Consider the following 11,698-nt stretch of genomic DNA (forward strand, 5'->3'; position numbering starts at 1 on the left):
CCGCCGCGCAAAAACCGGAGCGGATCCGGCCCGCGGAACGGGCCGCCACGCAAAAACCGGACCGGATCGGGGCCGCCGTGCAAAAACCGGAGCGGATCCGGCCCGCGGAATGGGCCGCCGCGCAAAAACCGGACCGGATCGGGGCCGCCGCGCAAAAACCGGAGCGGATCCGGCCCGCGGAACGCACCACCGCGCAAAAACCGGAGCGGATCGGGGCCGCCGTGCAAAAACCGGACGAGATGCGGCCCGCGGAACGGGCCGCTGCGCAAAAACCGGACAGGCTCGGGGCCGACGCGTAAAAACCGGAGCGGATCCGGCCCGCGGAACGGGCCGCCACGCAAAAACCGGACCGGATCGGGGCCGCCGCGCAAAAACCGGAGCGGATCCGGCCCGTGGAACGCACCGCCACGCAAAAACCGGACCGGATTTGGGCCGCCGTGCAAAAACCGGAGCGGATCCGGCCCGCGGAACGCACCACCGCGCAAAAACCGGAGCGGATCGGGGCCGCCGTGCAAAAACCGGAGCGGATCCGGCCCGCGGAACGCACCACCGCGCAAAAACCGGAGCGGATCGGGGCCGCCGCGCAAAAACCGGAGCGGATCCGGCCCGCGGAACGGGCCACCGCGCAAAAACCGGACCGGATCGGGGCTGCCGCGCAAAAACCGGAGCGGATCCAGCCCGCGGAACGGGCCGCCGCGCAAAAACCGGACCGGATGCGGCCCGCGGAACGGGCCGCCGCGCAAAAACCGGAGCGGATCGGGGCCGCCGCGCAAAAACTGGAGCGGATCCGGCCCGCGGAACGGGCCGCCGCGCAAAAACCGGAGCGGATCCGGCCCGCGGAACGGGCCGCCGCGCAAAAACTGGAGCGGAGCGGATCCGCCGCGCAAAAACCGGAGCGGATGCGGCCCGCGGAACGGGCCGCCGCGCAAAAACCGGAGCGGATCGGGGCCACCGCGCAAAAACCGGAGAGGATCCGGCCCGCGGAATGGGCCGCCGCGCAAAAACCGGACCGCATCGGGGCCGCCGCGCAAAAACCGGACCGGATCGGGGCCGCCGCGCAAAAACCGGAGCGGATCCGGCACGCGGAACGGGCCGCCGCGCAAAAACCGGACCGGATCGGGGCCGCCGCGCAAAAACCGGACTGGATCCGGCCCGCGGAACGGGCCGCCGCGCAAAAACCGGACCGGATCGGGGCCGCCGCGCAAAAACCGGAGCGGATCCGACCCGCGGAACGGGCCGCCGCGCAAAAACCAGACCGGATCGGGGCTACCGCGCAAAAACCAGAGAGGATCCGGCCCGCGGAACGGGCCGCCGCGCAAAAACCGGAGCGGATCCGGCCCGCGGAACGGGCCGCCGCGCAAAAACCAGACCGGATCGGGGCCACCGCGCAAAAACCGGAGCGGATCTGGTCCGCGGAAGCGGCCGCCGCGCAAAAACCGGAGCGGATCGGGGCCGCCGCGCAAAAACCGGAGCGGATCCGGCCCGCGGAACGCACCACCGCGCAAAAACCGGAGCGGCTCGGGGCCGCCGTGCAAAAACCGGAGCGGATGCAGCCCGCGGAACGGGCCGCCGCGCAAAAACCGGACAGGATCGGGTCCGCCGCGCGAAAACCGGAGCGGATCCGGCCCGCGGAACGGGCCGCCGCGCAAAAACCGGAGCGGATCGGGGCCGCCGCGCAAAAACCGCACCGGATCCGGCCCGCGGAACGGGCCGCCGCGCAAAAACCGGACCGGATCGGGGCCGCCGCGCAAAAACCGGACTGGATCCGGCCCGCGGAACGGGCCGCCACGCAAAAACCAGAGCGGATCGGGGCCGCCGCGCAAAAACCGGAGCGGATCCGGCCCGCGGAACGCACCACCGCGCAAAAACCGGACCGGATCGGGGCTGCCGCGCAAAAACCGGAGCGGATCCGGCCCGCGGAACGGGCCGCCGCGCAAAAACCAGACGGGATCGGGGCCACCGTGCAAAAACCGGACCGGATCCGGCCCGCGGAAGGGGCCGCCGCGCAAAAACCGGAGCGGCTCGGGGCCGCCGCGCAAAAACCGGAGCGGATCCGGCCCGCGGAACGCACCACCGCGCAAAAACCGGAGCGGCTCGGGGCCGCCGTGCAAAAACCGGAGCGGATCCGGCCCGCGGAACGGGCCGCCGCGCAAAAACCGGACCGGATCGGGGCCGCCGCGCAAAAACCGGAGCGGATCCGGCCCGCGGAACGGGCCGCCGCGCAAAAACCGGAGCGGGTCGGGGCCGCCGCGCAAAAACCGGACAGGATCGGGGCCGCCGCGCAAAAACCGGAGCGGATCCGGCCCGCGGAACGGGCCGCCGCGCAAAAACCGGACCGGATCGGGGCCGCCGCGCAAAAACCGGAGCGGATCCGGGCCGCGGAACGGGCCGCCGCGCAAAAACCGGACCGGATCGGGGCCGCCGCGCAAAAACCGGAGCGGATCCGGCCCGCGGAACGGGCCTCCGCGCAAAAACCGGACTGGATCGGGTCCGCCGCGCAAAAACCGGAGCGGATCCGGCCCGCGGAACGCACCACCCCGCAAAAACCGGACCGGCTCGGGGCTGGCGTGCAAAAACCGGACCGTATGTGGCCCGCGGAACGGGCCGCCGCGCAAAAACCGGACCGGATCGGGGCTGGCGTGCAAAAACCGGACCGTATGTGGCCCGCGGAATGGGCCACCGCCGTCCAAAAACCGGACCGGATCGGGGCCACCGTGGAAAAACCGGAGCGGATGCGGCCCGCGGAACGGGCCGCCGCGCAAAAACCGGAGTGGATCGGGGCCGCCGCGCAAAAACCGGACCGGATCCGGCCCGCGGAACGGGCCGCCGCGCAAAAACCGGACCGGATCGGGGCCGCCGCGCAAAAACCGGAGCGGATCGGGGCCCGCGGAACGGGCCGCCGCGCAAAAACCGGAGCGGATCGGGGCCACCGCGCAAAAACCGGAGCGGATCCGGCCCGCGGAATGGGCCGCCGCGCAAAAACCGGACTGGATCGGGGCCGCCGCGCAAAAACCGGAGCGGCTCGGGGCCCGCGGAACGGGCCGCCACGCAAAAACCGGACCGGATCCGGCCCGCGGAACGGGCCGCCGCGCAAAAACCGGACCGGATCGGGGCCGCCGCGCAAAAACCGGAGCGGATCCGGCCCGCGGAACGGGCCGCCGCGCAAAAACCGGACCGGATCGGGGCCACCGCGCAAAAACCGGAGCGGATCCGGCCCGCGGAACGGGCCGCCGCGCAAAAACCGGACCGGATCGGGGCCGCCGCGCAAAAACCGGACCGGATCCGGCCCGCGGAACGCACCACCGCGCAAAAACCGGAGCGGATCGGGGCCGCCGTGCAAAAACCGGACGAGATGCGGCCCGCGGAACGGGCCGCCGCGCAAAAACCGGACAGGCTCGGGGCCGACGCGTAAAAACCGGAGCGGATCCGGCCCGCGGAACGGGCCGCCACGCAAAAACCGGAGCGGATCGGGGCCGCCGCGCAAAAACCGGAGCGGATCCGGCCCGTGGAACGCACCGCCACGCAAAAACCGGACCGGATTGGGGCCGCCGTGCAAAAACCGGAGCGGATCCGGCCCGCGGAACGCACCACCGCGCAAAAACCGGAGCGGATCGGGGCCGCCGCGCAAAAACCGGAGCGGATCCGGCCCGCGGAACGGGCCACCGCGTGAAAACCGGACCGGATCGGGGCTGCCGCGCAAAAACCGGAGCGGATCCGGCCCGCGGAACGGGCCGCCGCGCAAAAACCGGACCGGATGCGGCCCGCGGAACGGGCCGCCGCGCAAAAACCGGAGCGGATCGGGGCCGCCGCGCAAAAACCGGAGCGGATCCGGCCCGCGGAACGGTCCTCCGCGCAAAAACCGGACCGGATCGGGGCCGCCGCGCAAAAACCGGAGCGGATCCGGCCCGCGGAACGGGCCGCCGCGCAAAAACCGGACCGGATCGGGGCCGCCGTGCAAAAACCGGACTGGATCCGGCCCGTGGAACGGACCGCCGCGCAAAAAGCGGACCGGATGCGGTCCGCGGAACGGGCCTCCGCGCAAAAACCGGACAGGATCGGGGCCGCCGCGCAAAAACCGGACCGGATGCGGCCCGCGGAACGCACCGCCGCGCAAAAACCTGACCGGATCGGGGCCGCCGCGCAAAAACCGGAGCGGATCCGGCCCGCGGAACGGGCCGCCGCGCAAAAACTGGAGCGGATCGGGGCCGCCGCGCAAAAACCGGAGCGGATCCGGCCCACGGAACGGGCCGCCGCGCAAAAACCGGACCGGATCGGGGCTGCCGCGCAAAAACCGGAGCGGATCCGGCCCGCGGAACGGGCCGCCGCGCAAAAACCAGACGGGATCGGGGCCACCGTGCAAAAACCGGACCGGATCCGGCCCGCGGAAGGGGCCGCCGCGCAAAAACCGGAGCGGCTCGGGGCCGCCGCGCAAAAACCGGAGCGGATCCGGCCCGCGGAACGCACCACCGCGCAAAAACCGGAGCGGCTCGGGGCCGCCGTGCAAAAACCGGACCGGATGCGGCCCGCGGAACGGGCCCCCGCGCAAAAACCGGACAGGATCGGGTCCGCCGGGCGAAAACCGGAGCGGATCCGGCCCGCGGAACGGGCCGCCGCGCAAAAACCGGAGCGGATCGGGGCCGCCGCGCAAAAACCGGAGCGGATCCGGCCCGCGGAACGGGCCGCCGCGCAAAAACCGGAGCGGGTCGGGGCCGCCGCGCAAATACCGGACCGGATCGGGGCCGCCGCGCAAAAACCGGAGCGGATCCGGCCCGTGGAACGGGCCGCCGCGCAAAAACCGGACCGGATCGGGGCCGCCGCGCAAAAACCGGAGCGGATCCGGCCCGCGGAACGGGCCGCCGCGCAAAAACCGGACCGGATCGGGGCCGCCGCGCAAAAACCGGAGCGGATCCGGCCCGCGGAACGGGCCTCCGCGCAAAAACCGGACTGGATCGGGTCCGCCGCGCAAAAACCGGAGCGGATCCGGCCCGCGGAACGCACCACCCCGCAAAACCCGGACCGGCTCGGGGCCACCGTGGAAAAACCGGACCGTATGTGGCCCGCGGAACGGGCCGCCGCACAAAAACCGGACCGGATCGGGGCCGCCGCGCAAAAACCGGAGCGGATCCGGCCCGCGGAATGGGCCACCGCCGTCCAAAAACCGGACCGGATCGGGGCCACCGTGGAAAAACCGGAGCGGATCCGGCCCGCGGAACGGGCCGCCGCGCAAAAACCGGAGCGGATCGGGGCCGCCGCGCAAAAACCGGAGCGGATCCGGCCCGCGGAACGGGCCGCCGCGCAAAAACCGGACCGGATCGGGGCCGCCGCGCAAAAACCGGAGCGGATCCGGCCCGCGGAACGGGCCGCCGCGCAAAAACCGGACCGGCTCAGGGCCACCGCGCAAAAACCGGAGCGGATCCGGCCCGCGGAATGGGCCGCCGCGCAAAAACCGGAGTGGATCCGGCCCGCGGAATGGGCCGCCGCGCAAAAACCGGACCGGATCGGGGCCGCCGCGCAAAAACCGGACCGGATCCGGCCCGCGGAACGCACCACCGCGCAAAAACCGGAGCGGATCGGGGCCGCCGTGCAAAAACCGGACGAGATGCGGCCCGCGGAACGGGCCGCCGCGCAAAAACCGGACAGGCTCGGGGCCGACGCGTAAAAACCGGAGCGGATCCGGCCCGCAGAACGGGCCGCCACGCAAAAACCGGACAGGATCGGGGCCGCCGCGCAAAAACCGGAGCGGATCCGGCCCGTGGAACGCACCGCCACGCAAAAACCGGACCGGATTTGGGCCGCCGTGCAAAAACCGGAGCGGATCCGGCCCGCGGAACGCACCACCGCGCAAAAACCGGAGCGGATCGGGGCCGCCGCGCAAAAACCGGAGCGGATCCGGCCCGCGGAACGGGCCACCGCGCAAAAACCGGAGCGGATCGGGGCTGCCGCGCAAAAACCGGAGCGGATCCGGCCCGCGGAACGGGCCGCCGCGCAAAAACCGGACCGGATGCGGCCCGCGGAACGGGCCGCCGCGCAAAAACCGGAGCGGATCGGGGCCGCCGCGCAAAAACCGGAGCGGATCCGGCCCGCGGAACGGTCCTCCGCGCAAAAACCGGACCGGATCGGGGCCGCCGCGCAAAAACCGGAGCGGATCCGGCCCGCGGAACGGGCCGCCGCGCAAAAACCGGACCGGCTCGGGGCCGCCGTGCAAAAACCGGACTGGATCCGGCCCGTGGAACGGACCGCCGCGCAAAAAGCGGACCGGATGCGGTCCGCGGAACGGGCCTCCGCGCAAAAACCGGACAGGATCGGGGCCGCCGTCCAAAAACCGGACCGGATCGGGGCCGCCGCGCAAAAACCGGAGCGGATCCGGCCCGCGGAACGGGCCGCCGCGCAAAAACTGGAGCGGATCGGGGCCGCCGCGCAAAAACCGGAGCGGATCCGGCCCGCGGAACGGGCCGCCGCGCAAAAACCGGAGCGGATCGGGGCCACTGCGCAAAAACCGGAGCGGATCCGGCCCGCGGAATGGGCCGCCGCGCAAAAACCGGACCGCATCGGGGCCGCCGCGCAAAAACCGGACAGTATCGGGGCCGCCGCGCAAAAACCGGAGCAGATCCGGCCCGCGGAACGGTCCTCCGCGCAAAAACCAGACCGGATCGGGGCCGCCGCGCAAAAACCGGAGCGGATCCGGCCCGCGGAACGGGCCGCCGCGCAAAAACCGGAGCGGATCGGGGCCGCCGCGCAAAAACCGGACTGGATCCGGCCCGCGGAACGGGCCGCCGCGCAAAAACCGGACCGGATCGGGGCCGCCGCGCAAAAACCGGAGCGGATCTGGCCCGCGGAACGGGCCGCCGCGCAAAAACCAGACCGGATCGGGGCTACCGCGCAAAAACCAGAGAGGATCCGGCCCGCGGAACGGGCCGCCGCGCAAAAACCGGAGCGGATCCGGCCCGCGGAACGGGCCGCCGCGCAAAAACCGGAGCGGATCGGGGCCACCGCGCAAAAACCGGACCGGATCCGGTCCGCGGAAGCGGCCGCCGCGCAAAAACCGGAGCGGATCGGGGCCGCCGCGCAAAAACCGGAGCGGAACCGGCCCGCGGAACGGGCCGCCGCGCAAAAACCGGAGCGGATCGGGGCCGCCGTGCAAAAACCGGAGCGGATGCAGCCCGCGGAACGGGCCGCCGCGCAAAAACCGACAGGATCGGGTCCGCCGCGCGAAAACCGGAGCGGATCCGGCCCGCGGAACGGGCCGCCGCGCAAAAACCAGACCGGATCGGGGCCGTCGCGCAAAAACCGGAGCGGATCCGGCCCGCGGAACGGGCCGCCGCGCAAAAACCGGAGCGGATCGGGGCCGCCGCGCAAAAACCGGAGCGGATCCGGCCCGCGGAACGGGCCTCTACGCAAAAACCGGACCGGATCGGGGCCGCCGCGCAAAAACCGGACCGGATCCGGCCCGTGGAACGGGCCGCCGCGCAAAAACCGGAGCGGATCGGGGCCGCCGCGCAAAAACCGGAGCGGATCCGGCCCGCGGAACGGGCCGCCGCGCAAAAACCGGACCGGATCGGGGCCGCCGCGCAAAAACCGGAGCGGATCCGGCCCGCGGAACGGGCCGCCGCGCAAAAACCGGACTGGATCGGGGCCGCCGCGCAAAAACCGGACTGGATCCGGCCCGCGGAACGCACCGCCCCGCAAAACCCGGACCGGCTCGGGGCTGCCGCGCAAAAAGCGGACCGGATGCGGCCCGCGGAACGCACCACCGCCGTCCAAAAACCGGACCGGATCGGGGCCGCCGTGCAAAAACCGGAGCGGATCCGGCCCGCGGAACGGGCCGCCGCGCAAAAACCGGACCAGCTCGGGGCCGCCGCGCAAAAACCGGAGCGGATCCGGCCCGCAGAACGGGCCGCCGTGCAAAACCGGAGCGGATCGGGGCCGCCGCGCAAAAACCGGAGCGGATCCGGCCCGCGGAACGGGCCGCCGCGCAAAAACCGGACCGGCTCAGGGCCACCGCGCAAAAACCGGAGCGGATCCGGCCCGCGGAATGGGCCGCCGCGCAAAAACCGGACCGGCTCGCGGCCGCCGCGCAAAAACCGGACTGGATCCGGCCCGCGGAACGGGCCGCCACGCAAAAACCGGACCGGATCTGGCCCGCGGAACGGGCCGCCGCGCAAAAACCAGACCGGATCGGGGCTACCGCGCAAAAACCAGAGAGGATGCGGCCCGCGGAATGGGCCTCCGCGCAAAAACCGGACCGGATCGGGGCCGCCGCGCAAAAACCGGAGCGGATCCGGCCCGCGGAACGGGCCGCCGCACAAAAACCAGACCGGATCGGGGCCACCGCGCAAAAACCGGACCGGATCGGGGCCGCCGCGCAAAAACCGGAGCGGATCCGGCCCGCGGAACGGGCCGCCGCGCAAAAACCGGAGCGGGTCGGGGCCGCCGCGCAAAAACTGGACCGCATCGGGGCCGCCGCGCAAAAACCGGAGCGGATCCGGCCCGCGGAACGGGCCGCCGCGCAAAAACCGGACCGGATCGGGGCCGCCGCGCAAAAACCGGACGAGATGCGGCCCGCGGAACGGGCCGCCGCGCAAAAACCGGACCGGATCGGGGCCGCCGCGCAAAAACCGGAGCGGATCCGGCCCGCGGAACGGGCCTCCGCGCAAAAACCGGACTGGATCGGGTCCGCCGCGCAAAAACCGGAGCGGATCCGGCCCGCGGAACGCACCACCCCGCAAAACCCGGACCGGCTCGGGGCTGGCGTGCAAAAACCGGACCGTATGTGGCCCGCGGAACGGGCCGCCGCGCAAAAACCGGACCGGATCGGGGCCGCCGCGCAAAAACCGCACCGGATGCGGCCCGCGGAATGGGCCACCGCCGTCCAAAAACCGGACCGGATCGGGGCCGCCGTGGAAAAACCGGAGCGGATGCGGCCCGCGGAACGGGCCGCCGCGCAAAAACCGGACCAGCTCGGGGCCGCCGCGCAAAAACCGGAGCGGATCCGGCCCGCGGAACGGGCCGCCGCGCAAAAACCGGAGCGGATCGGGGCCGCCGCGCAAAAACCGGAGCGGATCCGGCCCGCGGAACGGGCCGCCGCGCAAAAACCGGACCGGCTCAGGGCCACCGCGCAAAAACCGGAGCGGATCCGGCCCGCGGAATGGGCTGCCGCGCAAAAACCGGACCGGATCGGGGCCGCCGCGCAAAAACCGGAGCGGATCCGGCCCGCGGAACAGGCCGCCGCGCAAAAACCGGACCGGCTCGCGGCCGCCGCGCAAAAACCGGAGCGGATCCGGCCCGCGGAACGGGCCGCCACGCAAAAACCGGACCGGATCGGGGCCGCCGTGCAAAAACCGGAGCGGATCCGGCCCGCGGAATGGGCCGCCGCGCAAAAACCGGACCGGATCGGGGCCGCCGCGCAAAAACCGGAGCGGATCCGGCCCGCGGAACGCACCACCGCGCAAAAACCGGAGCGGATCGGGGCCGCCGTGCAAAAACCGGACGAGATGCGGCCCGCGGAACGGGCCGCTGCGCAAAAACCGGACAGGCTCGGGGCCGACGCGTAAAAACCGGAGCGGATCCGGCCCGCGGAACGGGCCGCCACGCAAAAACCGGACCGGATCGTGGCCGCCGCGCAAAAACCGGAGCGGATCCGGCCCGCGGAACGGGCCGCCGCGCAAAAACCGGACCGGATCGGGGCCGCCGCGCAAAAACGGGACGAGATGCGGCCCGCGGAACGGGCCGCCGCGCAAAAACCGGACCGGATCGGGGCCGCCGCGCAAAAACCGGAGCGGATCCGGCCCGCGGAACGGGCCTCCGCGCAAAAACCGGACTGGATCGGGTCCGCCGCGCAAAAACCGGAGCGGATCCGGCCCGCGGAACGCACCACCCCGCAAAACCCGGACCGGCTCGGGGCTGGCGTGCAAAAACCGGACCGTATGTGGCCCGCGGAACGGGCCGCCGCGCAAAAACCGGACCGGATCGGGGCCGCCGCGCAAAAACCGCACTGGATGCGGCCCGCGGAATGGGCCACCGCCGTCCAAAAACCGGACCGGATCGGGGCCGCCGTGGAAAAACCGGAGCGGATGCGGCCCGCGGAACGGGCCGCCGCGCAAAAACCGGACCAGCTCGGGGCCGCCGCGCAAAAACCGGAGCGGATCCGGCCCGCGGAACGGGCCGCCGCGCAAAAACCGGAGCGGATCGGGGCCGCCGCGCAAAAACCGGAGCGGATCCGGCCCGCGGAACGGGCCGCCGCGCAAAAACCGGACCAGCTCAGGGCCACCGCGCAAAAACCGGAGCGGATCCGGCCCGCGGAATGGGCCGCCGCGCAAAAACCGGACCGGATCGGGGCCACCGGGCAAAAACCGGAGCGGATCCGGCCCGCGGAACAGGCCGCCGCGCAAAAACCGGACCGGCTCGCGGCCGCCGCGCAAAAACCGGAGCGGATCCGGCCCGCGGAACGGGCCGCCACGCAAAAACCGGACCGGATCGGGGCCGCCGTGCAAAAACCGGAGCGGATCCGGCCCGCGGAATGGGCCGCCGCGCAAAAACCGGACCGGATCGGGGCCGCCGCGCAAAAACCGGAGCGGATCCGGCCCGCGGAACGCACCACCGCGCAAAAACCGGAGCGGATCGGGGCCGCCGTGCAAAAACCGGACGAGATGCGGCCCGCGGAACGGGCCGCTGCGCAAAAACCGGACAGGCTCGGGGCCGACGCGTAAAAACCGGAGCGGATCCGGCCCGCGGAACGGGCCGCCACGCAAAAACCGGACCGGATCGGGGCCGCCGCGCAAAAACCGGAGCGGATCCGGCCCGTGGAACGCACCGCCACGCAAAAACCGGACCGGATTTGGGCCGCCGTGCAAAAACCGGAGCGGATCCGGCCCGCGGAACGCACCACCGCGCAAAAACCGGAGCGGATCGGGGCCGCCGTGCAAAAACCGGAGCGGATCCGGCCCGCGGAACGCACCACCGCGCAAAAACCGGAGCGGATCGGGGCCGCCGCGCAAAAACCGGAGCGGATCCGGCCCGCGGAACGGGCCACCGCGCAAAAACCGGACCGGATCGGGGCTGCCGCGCAAAAACCGGAGCGGATCCGGCCCGCGGAACGGGCCGCCGCGCAAAAACCGGACTGGATGCGGCCCGCGGAACGGGCCGCCGCGCAAAAACCGGAGCGGATCGGGGCCGCCGCGCAAAAACCGGAGCGGATCCGGCCCGCGGAACGGGCCGCCGCGCAAAAACCGGAGCGGATCCGGCCCGCGGAACGGGCCGCCGCGCAAAAACTGGAGCGGAGCGGATCCGCCGCGCAAAAACCGGAGCGGATGCGGCCCGCGGAACGGGCCGCCGCGCAAAAACCGGAGCGGATCGGGGCCACCGCGCAAAAACCGGAGAGGATCCGGCCCGCGGAATGGGCCGCCGCGCAAAAACCGGACCGCATCGGGGCCGCCGCGCAAAAACCGGACAGGCTCGGGGCCGCCGCGCAAAAACCGGAGCGGATCCGGCACGCGGAACGGGCCGCCGCGCAAAAACCGGACCGGATCGGGGCCGCCGCGCAAAAACCGGACTGGATCCGGCCCGCGGAACGGGCCGCCGCGCAAAAACCGGACCGGATCGGGGCCGCCGCGCAAAAACCGGAGCGGATCCGACCCGCGGAACGGGCCGCCGCGCAAAAACCAGACCGGATCGGGGCTACCGCGCAAAAACCAGAGAGGAT

Source organism: Phalacrocorax carbo, chromosome 13 (assembly GCF_963921805.1).
Source record: "Phalacrocorax carbo chromosome 13, bPhaCar2.1, whole genome shotgun sequence".
Lineage (NCBI taxonomy): Eukaryota > Metazoa > Chordata > Aves > Suliformes > Phalacrocoracidae > Phalacrocorax > Phalacrocorax carbo.